Source organism: Toxorhynchites rutilus, chromosome 3, assembly GCF_029784135.1.
Source record: "Toxorhynchites rutilus septentrionalis strain SRP chromosome 3, ASM2978413v1, whole genome shotgun sequence".
Classification (NCBI taxonomy): Eukaryota; Metazoa; Arthropoda; class Insecta; order Diptera; family Culicidae; genus Toxorhynchites; species Toxorhynchites rutilus.
Genome location: NC_073746.1, coordinates 297,617,566 through 297,639,967, shown reverse-complemented (window position 1 = coordinate 297,639,967; position 22,402 = coordinate 297,617,566). Strand labels below are relative to the sequence as shown.

At 40.8% G+C, this 22,402-nt stretch overlaps 1 protein-coding gene across 2 annotated transcripts in view; it reads left to right on the top strand.

Moving 5' to 3' along the window:
• Positions 1-22,402, top strand: part of LOC129779566 (adenylate cyclase type 6) — a 497,443-nt gene that overhangs the window by 186,722 nt on the left and 288,319 nt on the right. The window lies entirely within an intron of this gene.

The window sequence follows — 22,402 nt, the reverse complement described above, 5'->3', positions numbered from 1 at the left end:
CACTGCCAGTTACATTTTTCTCGGAAATGCCTTCGCGGATACATTAAAGTGAAATACAGAGGCACAAGGCTCCAACCCTAACATTATTTTTGCGTTCGTGCGTTATTGTTCTGAGAAATTGTTGGCTGAAATAGACTGTATAACTTAAAGAGAGATAAAGTCAATTACAACGAAAACAAAGAATTGCATTAATTGTTTGAATCTTTGGATCATGGAGATAGGATTTTGAAATCAATGATTTCGTGAACAGTTTGAACCTTCTACATACATTTCGTCAAATATACATGTACCGGTAATTTGTAATCTTAAATCTTCCAGTTGAACATTTTTCATTTTTTTTAAAAGTTGATACTACTGTCAGCGGCCCTAATGTCAAGCGCGATCTGTCATTCAGTTTGTTTACAGACATTAAGAACAAGTCCACTGATTATTCAACAAGAGCCAAAGGTTGTACCGCTCATGACAACTCTACACGAGCTGATGATTGCGCCGCCATTCTATCCTGGATTCCTCGAGTCGAGAAAGACGCACCACGCTAGATATGGGGTACAGACTAGGGGGGCGTTGCTGATTAATGGTCAGCTGCATCCCAATAGGAAGTATCCCGTGTCGGGCACACGTACAGAGCATCGAAGACTGCGACATACCAATTATGAGAACACTTGTAATACTAACCTCGAGTCAACCGCGAGTAATCGGTTACATATTACTAACATAGTCTAAGCAAACATTGTCAAAATATTGAACTCCCGGCCCCGTTAGGCTGACGCCATATGAGCCTTAATAAAATATATATTTTGGATTAACCGATTAAGAACAAGTACATTCTTCGTCGATTGCCCGAAGTAACCAGACGAAGGAAAGTCGCGTCCAAGTTCCGTTATCGGTTACCGCGTGATTGTTGTTTTTTTTGCCGCTGAAGAGTTCATTTCGCTATCTGGATAGTGAGTGAAGTGCCCTGCCTGCAAGTGGATAGAGGCTTTCATCCTCGGAAAGCCAAGCATTGGTTTTTGTTTTGTCGCTGCTTCGCCGACATTGGAGATTTCGCCGAGTCATCGTGCCAACAGTGACAGTGCGGGTAAGCTTTCACCGACGACTGTGTGTAGTGGTGTCGTAGCACATTCCCACCACCAACGAGCTTTCAGCACGCTCCCGTTCATCTGCACTGGAGTGCGTTCATAGGTGAATAAGATTGAATATAGTGAGAAAAAATATTTATTAATTATAAGTTTTTTTTTTGTTTGTTTTTGTGAATTATTATTATTGTGAAATATTATTTTAAAAAAAATACTTAGAATATAAGTGCCAATTTTAAAATGGCAGAGGGTGGGGGACCTTCGGATATGGAGGTCTCTGACTCTAGTTCCCTCCTAAGTGATAAAAAAAGTCACTCAAACGCGTACCAAATACGGAAGATACTTCTTCTGGGGACGAGTCAGCTAACCCTACCAAGCCTCCCTCCAAAAAACTAGCAAATCTCCCATCTGCCCTTAACGATCCCACTCTACCTTCAACCTCGTCTTCTCCCTCTGTTCTTCCCGCTCCTTCTCAACCCTCGTCTTCCCACTCTCAATCCCCGTCCTCGCCTTCCCCCCCTGTTATTCCCACTCCCCGTGTAAAGGTCTATCCAGAAGATGCGCCCGGAACTGGTCCCTGGGTTGTTTTCTTCAGGCCTAAGCCAAATGGAAAGGCATTGAGAGTCATGCAGATCGCGAAAGATCTGGCAAGGTATACCTCCGTTTCGGAAATTTCGAAGGTTAGACCAAACAAATTGCGAGTTGTCGTGAATGATCGAAAAGACGCAAACAAGATTGTTGTCGATCAGCATTTTACAATTGAGTATCGGGTCTACATTCCCTCTCACATAGTCGAAATTGAGGGTGTGATAACCGAAACGGGCTTGACGTGCGAATACATTACGAGTGAAGGTACCGGCCGTTTTAAAAAACTGCCCTCGATGACTGTTAAGATCTTGGGTTGCCGCCAGCTCGGAACAGTCTCCCATGAAGGAGAAGAAAAGAAATTTACGCCGTCCAACTCGTTTCGAGTCACCTTCGCTGGTTCAGCTCTCCCTGACTACGCGATTGGAGATAAATTGAGGTTAGCCGTGCGACTTTTTATTCCAAAGCCAATGACTTGTCTAAAGTGCAGCTTGTGAAACATACAAGGCTCGCTGGGAGAAACAGAAGCGCTCTTTGAGGGAACGCTCTAAACGCACTTTCGCAGAAATTTTGAAGGGCGCTTCTCCACTGGCTCAAGAACAACAACCAATCAATACACACAATGTCTTCGCTACGTTGCCAGTTGACGAAATGGAAGCGGATACAGCTAACGGGGGCACGCCGTTTATTTCTCAAGGGAATCCCCGGCGCAAAAATGTGACCACTCCCAAAGTTCAAGGACAAGTCCCTCCGGTGATACCCCCTGTTAGCTTGCCTAAAAAATCGAGTGCAGCGGATAAGCAAAATCAGGTCCCTCCTGGCCTCCGTGGTAATAGTTCACCTTCGAACGACCCAGCACTCGAGGGGACATCAAAAACCCCAACTGTCCCTGTTTTTCCGTCAAGTTCAACTTCCCAATCGGGATTTATAAAGTTGTCTGACCTTGTGGATCAAATCTTCACGTGTTTTAATGTTTCCAACTCCATCAGAACCATTGTCACCGCAATGCTTCCAGTACTAAAGACAATTTTGCAGCAATTGATGCAAACATGGCCCCTCCTTGCAATGATTATCTCTCTTGATGTCTAATTTAAATAGAGAGGTCGGAGATATCACTGTTTTACAGTGGAATTGTCGTAGTCTTATCCCTAAATTGGATACATTCAAATTTCTAATTCATAAACTCAATTGTGATGTTTTTGCTCTATCCGCAACCGGGCTCTCTTCTCAAAATGATCTCTCTTTCCACGATTTTAATATAATACGCTTGGACCGCGATGACAGATACGGAGGGGTACTATTGGGGATCAATAAGTGTCACTCATTTTTTAGAATTGACCTTCCACCTATTGGAGGGATCGAAGCTGTTGCTTGTCATGCAAACATCAGAGGCAAAGACCTCTGTATAGTCAGCTTGTATTGGCATCCGAGAGCTGCGGTTAGCCGCAAGCAACTTGTTGACATGTGCTCACTCCTTCCTGAGCCACGATTGATCTTGGGAGACTTCAACTCTCACGGAACTGCCTGGAGGGAACCGTACGACGATAATCGTTCATCGTTGATATATGACCTTTGTAACAGCTTCAATATGACCGTTTTGAATACTGGGAAAACAACACGTGTACCTAAACCTCCTGCTAACCCAAGTGCTCTTGACCTCTCGCTTTGCTCGAATTCACTATCGTTAGATTGCAAGTGGAATGTAATCCAGGATCCCAACGGTAGTGATCACTTGCCAATCAAAATTTCTATCACCAATGGGTTGAATTCTTCTGAATCAATAAACATGGCATACGACCTCACAAGACACATTGACTGGAAAAAATATGCGGACGCGATTGCTCTAGCCATCAATTCCAGAAATGGTTTGCCTCCATTGGAGGAGTATAACTTCATTTCTCGTTTGATCTATGACGGCGCGGTTCGCGCTCAAACGAAACCCATCCCAGGTTCCACTATTCGTCGAAGGCCTCCCAATCCATGGTGGGATGGCCTGTGTTCCAAGCTTTATGGAGATAAATCGAATGCATTTAAAGCTTTTCGGAAACGTGGAACCATTGAGAATTTTCAAACGTATTTGGACCTTGAAAATCAATTTAAAAACTTGATCAAAGGGAAAAAACGTGCTTATTGGCGAAATTTCGTGGGAGGTTTATCACGAGAAACGTCAATGAAAAAATTATGGAAAGTGGCTCGAAACATGAGAAATCGCTCTTCATCCAATGAAAGCGAGGAATATTCACATCGATGGATTTTTAATTTTGCACGAAAGGTTTGTCCCGATTCCGCTCCAGTGCAAAGAATTATTCGAGATATACCACAAGATAGGTGCGATCTTGATTCCGAGTTTTCGATGGTAGAATTCTCTCTTGCTCTCCTTTCATGTAACAATTTTGCTCCGGGATCGGATAGAATTAAGTTCAACTTGCTGAAAAATCTCCCTGATGTGGCGAAACATCGCTTGTTGAACTTATTCAATCGGTTTCTGGAGCATAATATTGTTCCAGATGATTGGAGACAAGTACGAGTTATAGCTATTCAAAAACCCGGAAAACCCGCGTCCGACTTCAATTCGTACCGCCCAATAGCAATGCTGTCTTGTATACGGAAATTGTTGGAGAAAATGATCTTGTTTCGCCTTGATCGATGGGTTGAAACGAATGGCCTACTCTCAGATACACAATATGGGTTCCGCAGGGGCAAGGGGACGAATGATTGTCTTGGGTTGCTTTCTTCAGAAATTCAAATGGCTTACGCCAAAAAAAAACAAATGGCTTCAGTATTCTTGGACATAAAGGGGGCCTTTGATTCTGTTTCAATAGAGGTTTTGTCAGACAAATTACAATCTCGGGGTCTGCCGCCTCTATTGAATAATATGTTATATAACTTGCTTTGTGAGAAACATTTCAACTTTTCTCACGGAGATTCGGCAGTAAGTCGGGTCTCTTACATGGGACTCCCCCAGGGCTCATGTTTAAGCCCCCTTTTGTACAACTTCTACGTTAGCGACATTGACAATTGCCTTACACAAAATTGCAGCCTAAGACAACTTGCAGATGATGGAGTGGTGTCTGTCGTAGGATCAAACGAATCCGACCTGCAAGAATCCTTACAAGATACTTTGAACAATTTTTCAACCTGGGCCATTGGGCTAGGGATCGAATTCTCCACGGAGAAAACAGAGATGGTGGTTTTTTCTAGGAAGCAAAGACCAGCAAAACCAAAGCTTCAACTTTTGGGTAAACCGATCACTCATGCTATGTCTTTCAAGTATCTTGGGGTCTGGTTCGACTCTAAATGTACTTGGGGGGCCCATATTAGGTATCTGAGTAAAAAATGTCAACAAAGAATAAACTTTCTCCGTACAATTACCGGCACCTGGTGGGGAGCCCATCCCGAAGATCTTATAATGTTGTATCGAACAACTATTCTCTCAGTGATGGAGTATGGCAGTTTCTGTTTTCAATCAGCTGCCAAAACACACCTCATTAAACTCGAACGAATTCAGTATCTTTGTCTCCGTATCGCGTTGGGATGTATGCCCTCAACGCATACCATGAGTCTCGAGGTTTTGGCAGGCCTACTCCCACTAAAAGATCGCTTCAATTTATTATCTCTTCGGTTCCTCATCCGGTGTAAGGTTATGAACCCATTGGTGATCGGAAATTTTGAGCAGCTGATCGAGCTAAATTTTCATTCTGGATTCATGAGCTCATATCATGAATTCGTCTCCATGCAGGTTAATCCTTCTTCGTATATTCCCAACCGTGTTTGTTTTCCTGACTACATCAATTCCTCTGTGCATTTTGATCTGTCCATGAAGCAGGATATCCATGGAACATCAGACTATCTTCGATCGAGGATCGTTCCAACGATCTTCGATGCAAAGTATGGGGATATCAATTGTGATAATATGTACTTTACTGATGGGTCCTCTATGAATGAGTCCACAGGATTTGGAGTGTTCAACGAATTTTTTAGCACCTCACACAGTCTTCAGAATCCTTGCTCAGTGTATATTGCTGAATTGGCAGCGATACACTGGGCGCTGGACAGCGTCGCCTCACGACCTGTTGAACACTATTACATTGTAACGGATAGTCTTAGCTCTGTCGAAGCTATCCGTTCAGTGAGGCCGGAAAAGCACTCGCCGTACTTCCTTGAGAGAATACGAGAAATTTTGAGTGCTTTATCCAGACGCTGTTATGTCATTACCTTTGTCTGGGTCCCTTCACATTGCTCAATTCCGGGTAATGAGAGGGCTGACTCATTAGCAAAGGTAGGTGCAATTAAAGGCGATATTTATCAGCGTCAAATCGCCTTCAATGAATTTTATTCTTTAGTCCGCAAAAATACCATAGTTAACTGGCAACGCAAATGGAACGAAGATGAATTGGGCCGGTGGCTCCACTCGATTATCCCTAAGGTTAGCCTCAAACCATGGTTCAAAAGTCTGGACTTGAGTCGGAACTTTATTCGCACCTTCTCCCGACTCATGTCCAATCACTGTTCGTTAGATGCGCTACTCTTTCGTATTAATCTTGCCGACAACAATCTTTGTGTTTGTGGCCAAGGTTACCACGACATCGAGCACGTTGTTTGGTCGTGCGAGCTGTATCTTGTCGCCAGATCGAATTTAGTAGTCACCCTTCGGGCCCGAGGAAGGCAGCCCATGATGCCGGTGAGAGACGTGTTGGCTCGGTTAGACCTTGATTACATGTCCCAAATATATGTATTCCGTAAAGCTATCGATCTTCGTGTGTGATTGTCCGTACACCCTTAGTTTTTCCTTTTCCTTTTCCTTTGTGAGAGATCGGATCCCTTCTTAAGAATAAGATGAAATGTAAATACATATTAGATATAAGATAGGTTTAAGAATTGAGTGTGATGAGTGTGATTGAGAGTGTGATTGAGAGTGTGAGTGTGATCATTGTCAATATATCCTCATATCCCCTCCTTTTCCTGAAGAAAATATGTCACCCTTCTAAACTCGAGTCGACCGCGAGTAATCGGTTTCCTATATTATTAACATTAGAATTAAGGAAAAATGTTTATATACTAGTAACAATACAGTAAGGAGTTCGGCTCCTTTAAACCTATGTAACTGAGCCTGTAAAAATAAACGATTTAAATAAAAAAAAAAAATATTAAGAACAAGTTAACTTTTTTTTGCCAGGCGATATTTATTGGCCAAAGATATTCTATAAAATTATATTATTATAATTATATTATTGAATTATATTAATTTTGGGTCGAAAAGTTGAAAATGTTGCAGAATATATTTGGTGACTCAATGAGAAAAATCCCTGCACGACTAGTGCCAAAAGAGCTCAATTTTCTTCAACAATTTCATCGCAATCAAGTGGCTCAAGACATGCTTTTTTTTCCTTTATTGATTTAATTAGGCTCAAGTGGATAAAGAGCCACCATCAAGCAATACATTTTAAAACTATTTGAATATATTATAACTACATAATTATTAACTTAAGTCTAATTAGCTAAAACTACAGTGCAATATAAAAAAAAAAATTATTCTTCCGTTGCCTCGACGGTATTATCCTTGTCTGGAACAGTGCCTGTGGTGGGTCGTAACAACTACATCGCCAGTTGATGTAGCAACGGTATCCTTTGGTAGTGAGTGCCTCCTTGTTATGTTAATAGCTTCTGTAATGATCTTATCTCAACGGGTACTAAGTTCTGCTTGTGTAATAGGAAAGGAAGGGAGAATGGACAGTGGGAATAGGAGATGCGACCTAAATAATAACATTAGCGCTTCTTATATGGGGTACATAAAATTAGGGTTACGAGTAGCTAGGATATCGCGAACTGGCATGCGTGAGTGTATTCCTTGAGCCTCTAAATCGGCAACCAGTTTAATTCTTTCATTGCAAAATTCATTACATGACCAAACAACGTGCTCGATGTCATGATATCCTTGACCACAATTGCATAAATTGTTAGTAGCAAGACCTATGCGGAAGAGATGCGCATTTAGCGCGGAATGATTGGACATCAATCTGGACATAGTTCTAATAAAATTTCTGTCAAGATCTAACCCTTTAAACCAGGCCCTCGTTGAAACTTTGGGGATAATAGAGTATAGCAATCTCCCAAGGTCATCTCTGTTCCATTGGTTTTGCCAACTGGTGAGTGACTGCTGTTGGGAAATGGAGAAGAATTCCCGATACGCTATTTGTCTTTCAAAAACTGTGCCCTGCATACTACCCATCTTTGCGAGTTTATCCGCTTTCTCATTACCAGGAATAGAGCATGATATATTGCAGCCAGTTCGGCAACATACACTGAACAAGGGTCTTCAAGTTTATGAAAGCTAGTGTAATGTTCATTAAAGATACCAAAACCAGTGGATCCGTTTATTCTTGAACCATCAGTGAAAAACATTCTTGAAGAATTGATATGATTATATTTTGAAGCGAAAATATTAGGGATTAACGATGATCGAAGATGATCTGAAATGTCTCGAGTTTCGTCCTTCATAGAAAGATCGAAATCAACGGAAGATCTGCAAAAATTCGGAAAGCTAACATTATTGAAGATGTCTGCTGAAGGTTTTATTTCTTGAGAAATGTAATGAGAGTACAAATACATGGATCTCGACCGTTGGTTTAATTCGAGAAGCTTCTTACAATTCTCAATTACTAATGGGTTCATGATTTCGCTTCGGATTAAGAAGCGATAGGACAGTTCCCAAAACCGAACCTGCAATGGTAAAACACCTGCCAAGACTTCAAGGCTCATGTTGTGTGTTGATTGCATGCACCCTAAGGCTAAACGGAAGCAACGATACTGTATCCTCTCCAGTTTAATGATGTGGGTTTTAGCAGCAGAACGGAAACAAAACGAACCATATTCCATGACTGACAGTATTGTAGTTTTGTACAGCCGTATTAGGTCTTCTGGATGAGCACCCCACCATGTTCCAGTAACTGTCCGGAGAAAATTTGTTCTCTGTTGACATTTTTTATTCAGATACGCAATATGTTTTCCCGATGTACATTTAGCATCAAACCAAACGGATTGAACGATGGTTTTGTTGAACAATTTAAGCAGAAGTTTGGGAGGTTGGTGCTTCCTAGAAAATACAACCATTTCTGTTTTCTCAGTTGAGAATTCAATACCTAGCTTCACAGCCCATGTAGATAAATTATTTAAGGAAATTTGCAGCGGTCTTTGCAAATCAATATTTCTAGTACCTGATATGGATACAACACTATCATCTGCCAGTTGCCTCAAAGTACATCCATCTGCAAGATGATCATCTATATCATTAATATAGAAATTATACAGAAGAGGACTTAAGCAAGAACCTTGAGGAAGACCTATGTAGCTAGTCCTAGAAACGGCACAATTTCCATGAGAAAAGTTATCTTTTCGGATAACAGATTAAACAAAAAGTTGTTTAAAATTGGTGAAAATCCATGGTTGTGAAGTTTATCGGATAAAATTCTTATAGATACTGAGTCAAACGCCCCTTTAATGTCTAAGAAAACAGAAGCCAACTGTTTTTTATTACCAAAGGTCGTCTGAATTTCGGAAGCAAGTAACACGAGACAATCATTTGTCCCTTTGCCCTTGCGGAAATCGAACTGCGTATCTGATAAAAAGTTATTCTCTTCAACCCATTCGTCTACACGTCGGAGTATCATTTTTTCCAATAACTTACGGATGCAAGATAGCATGGCTATTGGTCTGTATGAGTTATGGTGGGAAGCTGGCTTATTCGGTTTTTGAATGGCTATTACTCTCACTTGTCTCCACTCGATGGGGACAATATTTTGCCTAATAAACTTATTAATAACGTTTTTAATTAATAACTTATTAATAACTTATTATAAACGTTTCTTAGCGACGTTTGGAAGGTTCTTCAAAAGATTAAATTTGATTCCATCGGAACCAGGAGCTGAATTATTGCACGAAAGAAGTGCAAGTGAGAATTCAGTCATAGAAAACAATGTCTCGTTATTACTATCGGAAGACGGTGTATTACGAGTTATGTCTTCTGCAGGGACAAAATCTGGACATACTTTTTTGGCACAATCAAGAATCCATCGGTCGGAATACTCTTTGTTTTCGTTTGTATGGTTTTTGTTTCGCAAACACCTGGCTGTGTTCCACAAGGTACTCATAGATGTTTCCCTTGACAAACCATTGACATATCGTCGCCAGTAACTGCGTTTTTTCGCTCCAATAAGATTTTTGAATTTGGTCTCCAAAAGTTCATACTTATCAAAATTTTCCATTGAGCCATTTTTGCGAAAAATTTTGAAAGCAGAGGATTTATTGAAATAAGCATCCGAGCACTCTTTGTCCCACCAAGGAGCACCAGGGCGTCGGCGAAGTTTTGCCGCTACCGTGAGGATCTTGGATTACTTCCCACATACAATCTAACGATAAAGTAGACGAACAGAGTGACAAGTCTAGTGTACTTTCTCTTGCAGGAGGTTTGGGTACTCTTGTAGCTTCGCCAGTGTTCAGAATTGATAAATTGAAATTATCGCATAGATCGTAGATGATTGAGGAACGGTTATCATCATAGAGTGCCCCCCAGGCCACACCATGTGAATTGAAATCACTCAAGATTAACTTGGGTTCAGGTAAAATCTCGATAATTCCATCGAGTTGGTTTCGTGAAATTCCAACTCTGGGAGGAATATATACAGAAGCAATGCATAGGTCTTTTCCCCTTATTGTGGTTTGACAAGCAACTACCTCGATTCCTAGAAGCGATGGTAATGAGATTTTATAGAAGGAATGGCATTTTCTGATCCCCAAAAGAACGCCACCGTGTGAGTCTCTTCGGTCTAACTTCGGTCTAATGTTTCACAAAGAGCAAATACGTCAGAATTTATATTGTTGACTAAAAATTTTAACGATTCGATTTTGGGTTTAATACTTCTGCAGTTCCATTGAATAACTTTAATTGTATCTATATCGCTTATAGAACAAATAGGCATCGAGTGAGAAAATGGTTGCAAGGAGGGGCCATTTTTCTGTCAAGAATGCAAACAATGCAGGAACCAAACTAACGATAATACTTTTGAGGGACTCGGGAATGTTTAAAGCATCTAGAATGTGACTCGCAATACTTGGAAGGGAAAATAACCCAGCTTTGGAAGACCCGGACGGAGTGTTCACGTCTTTTTGTGTTCTCGCGGAAGTAAAACCAGGAGGTGTTTGCTTTGGAGGTGTTTGTTTTGGAGTTTTATCACTTCCAGAGGATTTCTCAATTGGTTTAACGTTTTCTTGCTTCTTACGAGGAGTCGGAGGAGTAAGAGGAGCAGACAGTTTTCTTTTTCTTGAGCCTCCCGGTATTGACATGAATGCTTCTTCAATGGAAGTAAAATTTTCACAATCATCGGTTGGCAGAATTCCATAAGGGTTCTCTTGTGCTCCAGGATTAGGGGTCTCTTTTGTCACAGCCCTTTTGAGCATTTCAGCATAGGTCGTCTTGGATCGTTGTTTGAGAGAGTTCTTAACTTTTGCCTCCCGTGATTTAAACGCTGGACACGCAGAAAGATCGTGAACTTCCCCTTTGCAAAAAATGCAGTTATCGGCGTCTTCAGAGCATGATTTATCCTCATGCATCCCCCCACATTTTGCACAACGTATCTTGTTGCTGCAGTGGGAGTCTGTATGCCCCAATTGCTTGCATTTCATACAAGAAGAGCTTTTCCGGGAAAGGTTACTCGAAACGAACCTGATTCGAAGTACTCTTTCCCTTTTCGGAATGAGATACCGAATGCAATTTCTTGCAAGCAAGTATCTTCAGATGATCAATATTGGCATTCTTGAATCGACCTTTTCCTTCGTTTAATATTTCATTACACGTTAGACTAGGGTCGGTGATGACACCATCAATTTCAATGTCTTTTGAAGGAATATAAACAAAATATTCCTCCGTAAAAAGTTTGCATTGCGTAATCTCAGTGGCTTGCTTGCTCGCCACGCGAAGCTTGTTCTGTCTAATAAGTTTCATCGAATCGACCGTGCTGAAATTCTTTTTGAGTTCTCTGGCTATTGTCAAAATTCGCAGAGCTTTCTGACGGGGTCGAAAATAAACATGGTAAGGTCCATCGGAATCTTCAGGATAGGACTTAATCCGAGGAGCTGTTTTTGATGGTGGATCGGGGTTCCCCGGCTCCGGGGTAGTTGATTCATTATTAGGAATAGGAGGGGCAGGGGGGCTGTGGTATTTAGTAACATCCACTTCCATTGTGAAAGCAAGAAATTGATTTCTTGTTAATGAGAACGATAACAACAGGAAGGAAAAGCAAAAAAAAAAAAAGGATAGCAAAAAGCAGAACTTAGCCTACCTGTTTTCGAAGAGTAACTCCAACAAGCTGGGTAGCTGACTGCAAGCCGGTGACGATGTTAGTCCAGGTAGTCGATGGGTGCCCTGTTTAGATCCTGAGTGCTGGCGAGTATGTATACCTGTAAAAACACAATTTTTTAAAAATAGGTAGCAAAAGAGTAATAAAAAAAAACTTGCTACTTCCTTTCCACTCTGCAGCGAAAGAAAAACACGTCCTTCTCCGATGAGATCAGGGAAGGAACTGAAGACATGCTTAAAACGATCAAATTTTGATCTCACGTTCATCCAACGCATAATTACTGGCGACGAGAGATGGGAGTCACTATTTCTTATTTTCGAAACTATAAAAACCGGTTCGTAAGACTCGTTTCGACCACATTCTTTGTGTGGACACCGACTGGACAACATCGTTGCTGGACGGGCTGGACGGTGAGGGATCGAGTGCCTTTCTCAAGGCAAGAGGGCGGAGGCGGTAGCGCTGGAGTAGAATAGAGTAGAGTTTTCAAAGGGCCTTTCTCAAGGCTAGAGACGAATGAACTGCAAAAGTTTAAAGTCTCTTTAATACTATAATTCCTTCCTTCGTTTCGACAACATTGAAGTCATAAAAGCAATTCCTGAATACAGCTATAAAAAGTGTTTTTAAGACAAGATTGATCGTTGAAAAAAGTGTATTGCCTCAGAAGGTGCTATTTTGTAGGCGATGATTTGATAACAAATAAAGCATTTTCTTTAGAAACACAAATTCCCGGTATATATTTGATAGAATGTATGTAACTAAGTACTGTTTTAGTAAAAAGGTATCAGTTATGCTTCACGATCTTTCAGATTCTCATCAATCCATCTCGTTATGCCATAGGATTTTTTTTAATATGGAGGTTTTTCAATAATTCGTGAGTCTCAACATTGTCAATTGCTTTAGATCAGGGGTTCTCAAACTCTTTTGGGAAAGAGACCCCTTTTCCAGAATTAAGTCATATCTTAGACCCCCATAGCCAAATTTCCTTGAGAATTCTATCTTGAATATATGGAGGGTAAAATGAAAACCTAAACACAGAACATGCAGGAAAAAATGAAAGATTTCGAATGCTTATAGATCGAACATTTCGTACTGGATAGGAGAGATGTTTGCATCACTTGATAGGGAATATTTCTACGCATCTATCGCAACTAACAAAATGTTTTTCATTAGATACACAATTGAATAACTGTAAAATATTAGGCGTTATCTAAACGCCCTAACTGCATCGTTTTGATTGGCCCGATTTACGGTTTCCCTAACACAGCCATCAAAACCAAGCAGCCTTGGGGAAATCGGCATTGCAAATACATGAAAGTAGGGGGACTTTTGTTCTCATCGCAAAATGTTCCCTATCACAGACTTTAAAACCAAGTAGCGAAATCGGCATTGCAAACACACGAAAGAGCCTAGAGGCGAGTGAACTGAAAAGTTTAAACCCTCTTAAAGCCAAAAAGAAGAAAAAGAACACACGAAAGTAGGGGGAGCTTTTGTTCCCACCGAAATGTGTTCCCTAATAGAGATTTCTAAACCAAGGTGCCTGGAGAAATCGGTATTTCAAATTCATGCAAGTCGGGGGTATTTTTGTTCCGACTGGAATGTGTTTCCCTAACACAGACTTCAAATCCATGAAGCGTGGGGAAATCGGCATTGCGAATTCATACAAATCGGGGGTATTTTTGTTCCGATTGAAATGTGTTTCCCTAACACAGACTTCAAAACCGAGGTTTCTGGGGAAATCGGCTCTGCAAATAAATGCAAACTGCGAGTACTTTTGTCCTCGCTTGCCTTTGTGCAGAGTGGAATATGTCTGTCCTAACATGATCTTCTAAACTTAGGAACCTGGGAAAATCGCGCAGACACTAGAAGCGAATGAACTTCCCAGTTTCAAGCAAATTCGAGATTCGAGAAGTATGTACACTTTTGGGATGTAAACTTCAGAGGGAAATGTAAAATAAAATAATCGTTTGATAATTTTTTTTTGTCTTTATTGGAAAGATTTTCAGCCTTAGGCAGGTTCATCAAACGTTTGATAATTCTTCCGTACATATATTTTGTTCTAGTCATCATACCAAACGTAAAAGGTCCGTCATTAAATTTACTTGTAACGAAGAACAATCAATCACAATAAATGAATTGACTTTACACGACATTTGTTCATTTTTTTCACTCACAGAGCAAATATATTGAACTCAATTGAATTTGGAAACTGTTTCATTCAATCAAGAATTTAATCAATACAAACGAATGATTGCTAAGCTAAGGTAGTTCCACGTGAACCTTGCGGTTATATCATAGATATAACCCACTCATTTTTTTTCTTACTGAATAATTATCAATTTGAAAACATTGCAGTTGGTTAAATGAATAAACTTGATGTTATTTTGTCACGCAAAAGGTTCGTGACCTCAATTCTCAATTAACACTCTTGACATTCTTCCAAAAAATGGAAGTGTGTGAGGTAAGACCATATTCCATCATATAATTATAGAATCACATTATAAGGAAATAAGTTTAGCATTTATTATTCTTATAATCCTTACAAAAAAGGTACTTAAACACTAGTGTCTAAATCATCTGAGGTATCGTTCCTGCTTTCTGATGCTGCCCAGTTGTTCCTTTACCTAGGCTACGTTCTACCTGGTTCTGATGGTACGTTGGTAGTGGTGACATAAGCAATGATGGTGGCTTAGTGATGACGTGGCTTGGTGATAGCGCGGCCTGTTGATAGCGTGACAAGATAGTGATGTCGATACTTGTTGGCTGAGCGTAATCATACGGGTCTGGTGCGTTACTATATATTATATGCCGTCTCGAGCTCGATCAATTATCACAACTGCAGCTCTCGTCAGAGAGAGTCAAACAGCCAACAAGGTTAGACGTGCATTCGTGCTCTGGGTGCAATGGGTGATTCCCAGCGGCGGAACCAAGTTACACATTTGGCGACTGTGACAGGTTGTGTTGTGTCATCGCTTCCAAAACAAAAAAGTATCCTGGAAATCACCCATTGGCATCCATTTAATAATCTGGCGCGACCTTTGAGGAAGTGAATCCAAAGTAACGGATTTGTTGTGCTCAAGGAAAAGTGAGTAAGTTGAGTCGCAATTTACTATGTGCGCTGCAAAATAGAAAGGTGTATGATGAGTACACAGTGAGTTGTGAGCAGCGCAAACATACGTGGAAAAGGCGAGTTCTGAGAACCGCCGATTTAAGTGTGCGCTGAAAGAGCCACATAAAAATAGTAAAAAACAGCGTGTTGAGAGGACAGCTGGAATAAAATGCGTGTTGTGAGAACCGCAGACACTAATGGAAAAAGGTGTGTTGTGAGGACCACCTAAATAAATGTGTGCCGGGAGGGCCACAGAAAATAGATCCAATTATTATAAACAGCGTGTTGAGAGGACAGCTGGAATAAAATGCGTGTTAGGAGAACCGCAAATATTAATGAAAAAGCGAGCTGTGAGAAACGCCAATGAGAGCTGCCTGAGGGAAAAACATGATTAGACAAGCATCTATCATGTAAGAGCAAAGTGTGTAGAGAGAACCGCAAAAATCTGTGCCCTGGGAGAGCCACTTAAAAGAAACGAAGGGAGAAACGCATACATGCATAGCGAGCTAAGAAAGCCGCTCGCTTGATGTATGCATGCAGAAGAAATACAAACACATCTTTACACAGATGCGTCTATTAAAATAGATTGATGGGGTAGGAGGAAAAAGGTGCAGACGAGTATGCGTAAAACGAGCTTAGTTGAGTGGTGTTTATGAGCGCACCGAACAATGCAATTAAGTGAGAATACTTTCCGTATCCCTCATCGATGAGATGAAAGTGACGTTGTAAGATGCAAACTGTACTTCGCCAAGCTCTATTTATCAGACGCATAGAGTGATGAATGACGTGAAATTACCATATTTTTATTAGCAATCAGAATGTGTCGTTTCACTCGAATGATGTTCGACAGAAATGTTTCAGCGCGAAATGATGCATAATCTCAAGGCTGTGGATAATAATATTTTATATACAGTAGAACCCCGATTATCCGCGGAAAAGCAATAAAGAATATACAGTAGAACCCCGATTATCCGCGGAAACGCAATAAAGAACTAAAACGGGTTCCACTGTATTGATGTTGTTTTGTTATATGCAGAAACCAGCTCAACTTGTAGCACGGTACTGATTTCGACATATGGAAGCCCCTCGTTTGATAACTTTGAAGCCCAGAGTCAACACAAACTCCCCAGTTCCAAACATAATCGAGCAGTCATTGGCCCGATGTCGACCGAAACGAAGTAACATGCTACAAAAGTGCTGGAATCTACCTCCGCCTTACCCCCCGCAGGCAGCACTGTCTATAGTTGAACTATAATTGTATGCAATTTTTTGGTACTGAGCGAAACGGCATCACTGTAGAGATTGCTTTTTCTCTTTCTCTCTGAATTGTCATTTAAAACATAACAGAGAATGACTCGAGAACTAAATTTTGTAAGTAAGGATAATTTTGATATTTAATTATAAAATATAAATGATGTTTCCTTGATTAATTTCAGTAACAAAATCAACAACACGGAGACAAAATACAGGCGAATTTGTGGTGAACGCAGCTAGTCTTTGTTAATATATCGCGTCAAAGGAAGGAAAGCAGCAGCAACAGCAGAAATGTATAAATGAAAATGAAGGAATAGCGGTGATCTGGATGGAATGAAAACGGAGTTTGCAGCTTCGGTAAAGTATTGTTTTTGGGATCAGACCAAAGCGCTCATCTCACCATAATCACCAACAACAACTTCAACACGAACGTAACCAATTTGAATACCCGTAAGTATGACTGGTTTTAATTTTTACATTTTAATTTTTAATTTTTAATTTTTAAAATTCATATCATTTTGATCTCTTAATTTCATTTCAGAATAAAAAACTCATCCATCTCAACAGTCATGATTGCTCACGCATTTAGGTGTGTCTGCTAGAGGGAACGAAAGGGACAAAAATAATTGAGCCGACTGCGATTCCGATGAAGAAATTTGTAGCTGACGGGAGTTTACTGATGACGGTATAATCGCTGCGAATAGCAATAGTGCACAATTGTATGAATTTATTATAAATAAATATTTGTAAACAACGCAATTTTTTGTTTTTTTTTTTGCTTAACATTAAACTTTTTGAAAACACACAGCCATAAAAACGGTTGAGCAGTACTGCAATCGGTCGACGCGGTGCCAGATTGGCACAGGTTTGGCTCGAAATTGGTTGTCGAATACGAAGGGTAGGTCGACAAAATCGTTGCAAAATGGCACGACATCGGTATCGTTGTCGACACCGTTTGTTGGGACCAATTCGACACAACAATGTAGAGTGGGTCGGTTGTGTTAATCTGAGCTCCTCTCTTCTTTCTCTGTATGGGACGTTTGGCAGCGCGAGTGTCTCCTCTGCTTTTGGATTCGAGCGCTTAACCATAATGGGTGCTGAATGTGACTTGGCGGCTGTATTTAGCCAAGACACCCACTGACCAATACATCTAGAAGACTCATGCTTTCCTTTTTTTTGGTATTTTTCTTTCGGATATTTCCTCCAAATAGCAGAGTCTTTCGGTGGGGTTTTCTTATTCTTGAACTTCCAAAACCCGGCGAGCACCTCGACTTGAACTGTGCTCGGGAGGTTAAAGGGTATCGCCCGCGAATGCTTGAATGCCGGACCAATAAAAACACAGAGGAACTTCGGTATAATTACTGAATAGTTAACATCGTTAACTATTACGTAGTTCCGGTCCTTTTAGTATCTCGCTGATCTGAGGATTTACTAATATGCTCGATCATTCTTACTTCAAACGTGGAATAGGCAGGAGCGGTCAAGTTAGTTTTTCGAACCGCGAGTTAAAGTCAAAAAGGTAAAAGTCGGCAAAGTTACATCGTACAGTCAGTGTAGATAAGTTTTTTTTTCTGTTTTTTTTGTTCCATGTTCGAAACCAGTTAGTCGTCGTTAGTGTTTTTCGGTGTGAGAAACTTCGTTTTCCCAACGACTAAATAAAATTCGAGGTAAGCTCTATTGCACGTGGCGTAATTTAAATTGTGGTTTTGATGTTAAAAATGTGGCATCTGTGTGGTATTCGTTCCCCGTGTATAGAGGAAGAGCCGCTTCTGACCCCGCGCTTGAGGTCTGGATACGACCGCCAAATCCGACAATTCCGGTGGTCACGCGTAGTACGCTGGCGCATTATACTCGCGCACGAAGGAATCTCCCCACGGATCACGTAGGACACCGTGTGCAGACATCTCTGCAGTAACGCCATTCATCGCTAGGAACGGCGATAAAGCAGAACGGCTCCACGTAATTCCAGGTTATGAGTTCGAGACTTGGGATGTAGAATTTAGTGTTTAGTCGGGAGGAATTCATTGTCGTTATGTTATGTAAATATATTTTCCTATGTTCACTTAATGTTTTCCTTGATTGAGTAGTGTAGTGAATGAATTGAATTAATGTTGAATTATTGATGTAGGCATTGTGTATGAATAAATATGATTTCGTGATATTAGATGTTCAGTTGTAAGAAACGGTTGTGTATTTACCGGCACGCGGTGGCCTAAGCACCGACGACAAATCCGTTCAAATATTTTTGTTGTTGAGTTGGTCACGAGTCTGAGTGGAGACTCCTTTTTTTCCCACTTCCACTCTCACTCCTACGCTCCGAAGCGAGCTCCGAAGTTGAGGGGAAGAAGATTTTGAGTAGGTCCCGTGAGGAGATTCAAGCATAAGCGGTAGTCATTGGAAACGAGCCAGGCTCCCTTGTGTCTGCATTGCGTCCCGTGGACAAACGGTGTCGCGGGTCCTACCGAGAGCGCAGGTAAAAGTCGCGTACCTAACCGGGTTTGTGAGGGAAAAATGACAAACCCGCCCTCAGTGGGTGTCTCATTGCCGGGCAAGGAAAGAACACGGCGGTCGGTCTCCCTCGCGGGAGTGGCGCTTAAGCCGACCGCTTATCTGCGCAAAATCCCCGGTCGCGACGAACCCGCTCGCCTCTCGGGCGTTGCGGGTTACAAACTCGTGCAAATCATAGATCCAATAACCTTTCTCTAAATGCACGTTCAATCAGACGCGTTTTAGATTCTTGGAACACGAGCCTAGTGAAAATAGTTTTAATATTGAAGCGTCAAAGATGGAGCATTCCGACAGTTATCCATTTCAACTGAGCTTACATCGAGAATTTTGCGAGAATTATGTTCCCTTGTGGTCAGTTATCACAGCGTTGAAATGGAGCTGCGACAAAGAACATAAAAGCGTATTCAAGCTCGTTAAGCATGATTATTTCGGGATTCTGTTCGGAGTCGAACAAAACTATTTTGTCTCCAGATGTATATACTAAGGCATTGGGCACTGTATTGATTCAAGTAAATAGCGAAGATACATCACTAATAATAAGTTTTGCATGAAAATCATTCACAGCAACTGAGAGAAAATGTGCTCAAAATCAGCAGGATGGGTAGCACGGCAGAGAAAACAGTGGAGTAATAAGACACTTGGCGGATAATGTATTTTTCAAAAAAATAAGTCCATATGAACTCAGATTTAAGGGACAATGAATTTCTTATCTAGGAGGAAATTTGTGAATGCACGAAGCGAGACGAAACGTTATTCATGCCATGGAAACACAAACATGGCCGATGAGCTTGATGCAATTCAAATCCGTAGCGGCGATCTGGATTCTATAGAAGGAATTATAGTGAAAAATGGTTGTGCCGCCATCCCTCAACAGCTTCAAGGATAAACATTGGGGATAGCTCACGCAAAACATCCATTTAAAGCCAAGTTGGAGAGTTTTCCCCGTTGACAGGTGTAGTGACCTGGAATGGCTTATGACTCAAACAAGTGAGTAAAATAATGTGCAATTTGTTCCGTAATGAACCACCGGAAGGGAAATGTAAAATAGTTTGATCCAAAATGTGTATGGAAACCGTTGCTCTTTGCATGACCGGACCATATAAGAAGCTTGGATGAATATCGGAATATCAGAATGTCGATAATCAAATAATAGATCATCCAATCAGGTGCACCATCGCACGACCTGTTAAATCTATAAAGTTTGAGCATCAGAGTACAGCGTTGGATGCTGTGGGATGCTGATCAAGAAGGCTTCCCAAGAACAATGACGTCTGATAATGATCACCATTTGACGGTGAAAGTTATGCTATACTATTCGCGATTAGGATGAAATTGGGCAATCTCAAAGTAAATACGACGGTAAATTCAGCACGACGCGTCTGGGTAGAAGAATTAGAAAATAACCTTAAGGAATGTTAAACTTTTAATGAACTTCCATTATAGATAATTGAACGAAACAGTTATAATAGAAACCTGTGTGCACTTGGTTACATCACATTTTGTGCTTTTTTTTTTGCCAACCAAAAGTGCTCCATTTTTTTTTTCTTAATCTGCTGTTTCATTAATTCATTTCAATACATGCAGTCAAATTAAAAGCTTCAATACTTGTTAAGTGCTCAATTACAAGTTTTTTGACGTAGGACTACGTCTTTCATTTCTATACCGGGGTGTAAAATCAAAGTTTCGAAAACAAAGGCGTTACGCCGGAGACCGAGATTTTGAGCGTTAATAGCTCCTAAACAGCTGAACGAAATGGTATGATTAACACTTCATTCGAAAGATAAAATGTCTACGCGTTATATACTTGTTACTTTTTGATCCAAAAACTTGTTTCAATAGTCTTAAAATTGCTTTCAAAACAGGCTATTGAAATCACCAAATGGTATATAAGCGAGCGCCACTCGGAAATTCACTCAGTTATAATTGAACAGCGATTGGAGCATGTTGTCGATGTTGTGGTGAAGCTCTTCGTTTATCATGAAAGCGCGGATGAACGGTGTCACCAAGAGCCTGTTTGTGCACCCTAGGCCAGAAGGGAATCCATCAGGAGGAGAGTGATGCCACAAACGGTTCCGCTTGAAACATTGGAGCCAAAAACAGCCAAACACACACACACACACATACACGCGCCGAACTATTTTCGTTTGGATGCCATTCAGCATCGATAAATTTCCGGGAAGATTCAATCGTTGTTGAAAAATAATCTGCCAGTTCCCCTGAAAACTGAAAAATATATTCATGCGAAAAAGTTCATTTTAATGTTTTCTATCCATGTAACACTGTGACCAAATGTTTTTCAATTAAGTGCTATTAACAGGTGGTTATCAAGTTAGCATTAACCACTGGTGGTGGACTTCGAGAAGAATCCGGAATGATGTCATCGTTACTGCTAAATAATCTGCCAGTTCCCTTGGAATTGAAAATTATGTTCAAGCGGAAGAGTTTATTTTAATGTTTTCTATCCACATAGTACTGCTGTGATCGAATACATTTGGTTTGTGATTTTTCAATTAAGTGCAACTAATTAGCAGGAAAGCTTCTGAAGATTATTCTCCCCCATCAGTAGAATATTTTCGCATCGAATACAGTTCGCGCGCGCAATGGAAAATGTTTCGCGTTGCGAAAATCATATAATTTTCAATTATTGCTAAGTCGCCGAAAGTTTCAAACTCAAAGAGTTCATTCGCCTCTAGTTTGCCTTCCAGATTTCCATCGTAAACCACACCTTCTTTCGATTCAGTCACGGACAAAAAGCATACTTAAGCGATATTGTGGTGGTGAAACGCATTCATTTTTCGTGAGGGCATCGACAAGACAACATCGTTACTGAACGAGTTGAACGAGCTGGACGGCGAGGGATCAAGGGATTCATTATCATTAAGAGAAGAGAAAACGACCGAGAGAATACCAGCATCGAAAATTGGTTCCGCTTGAGACGTCGGAGCAACCGTCACACACACACACACACACAAACACACACACATACACGCGCGCAACTCTTTACGTTTGCTGATTATCGAGAAGAATCCGGAAAGAAGTGACCGTTGCTGAAAAATAATCTGTCAGTTCCCCTTGGAATTGCAAATTACATTCGAAAGAGTTTATTTTAACGTTTTCTATCCATATAATACTGCGACCAAATACAATTGATTTTGTGGTTTTTCAATCAAGTGCAATTAACAGGTGGTTATCGAATTAGCATTAACCACTGGTGGTGGACTTCGAGAAGAATCCGGAAAGATATCGCTGCTGCAAAATAATCTGCCAGTTCCTCTTGGCATTGAAAATAACATGCAAGCGAAAGAGCTCTCGTTTTCGAAGTGCCTCAAATATTCATTTAGTCATTCATTCAGAATGGATTCAGATTCAACTTCAAACAAATGATCACTGAATCAACGATAGTCCTACGTCACCATTGCGGTTATACCATAGATATAACCCACTTCCTGTTTTTTTCTATGACATTGGATTTTTTTTCCGGAGAGGAAGAAGGATGTGTGAGGCAAGACGTGCCGTCTCAT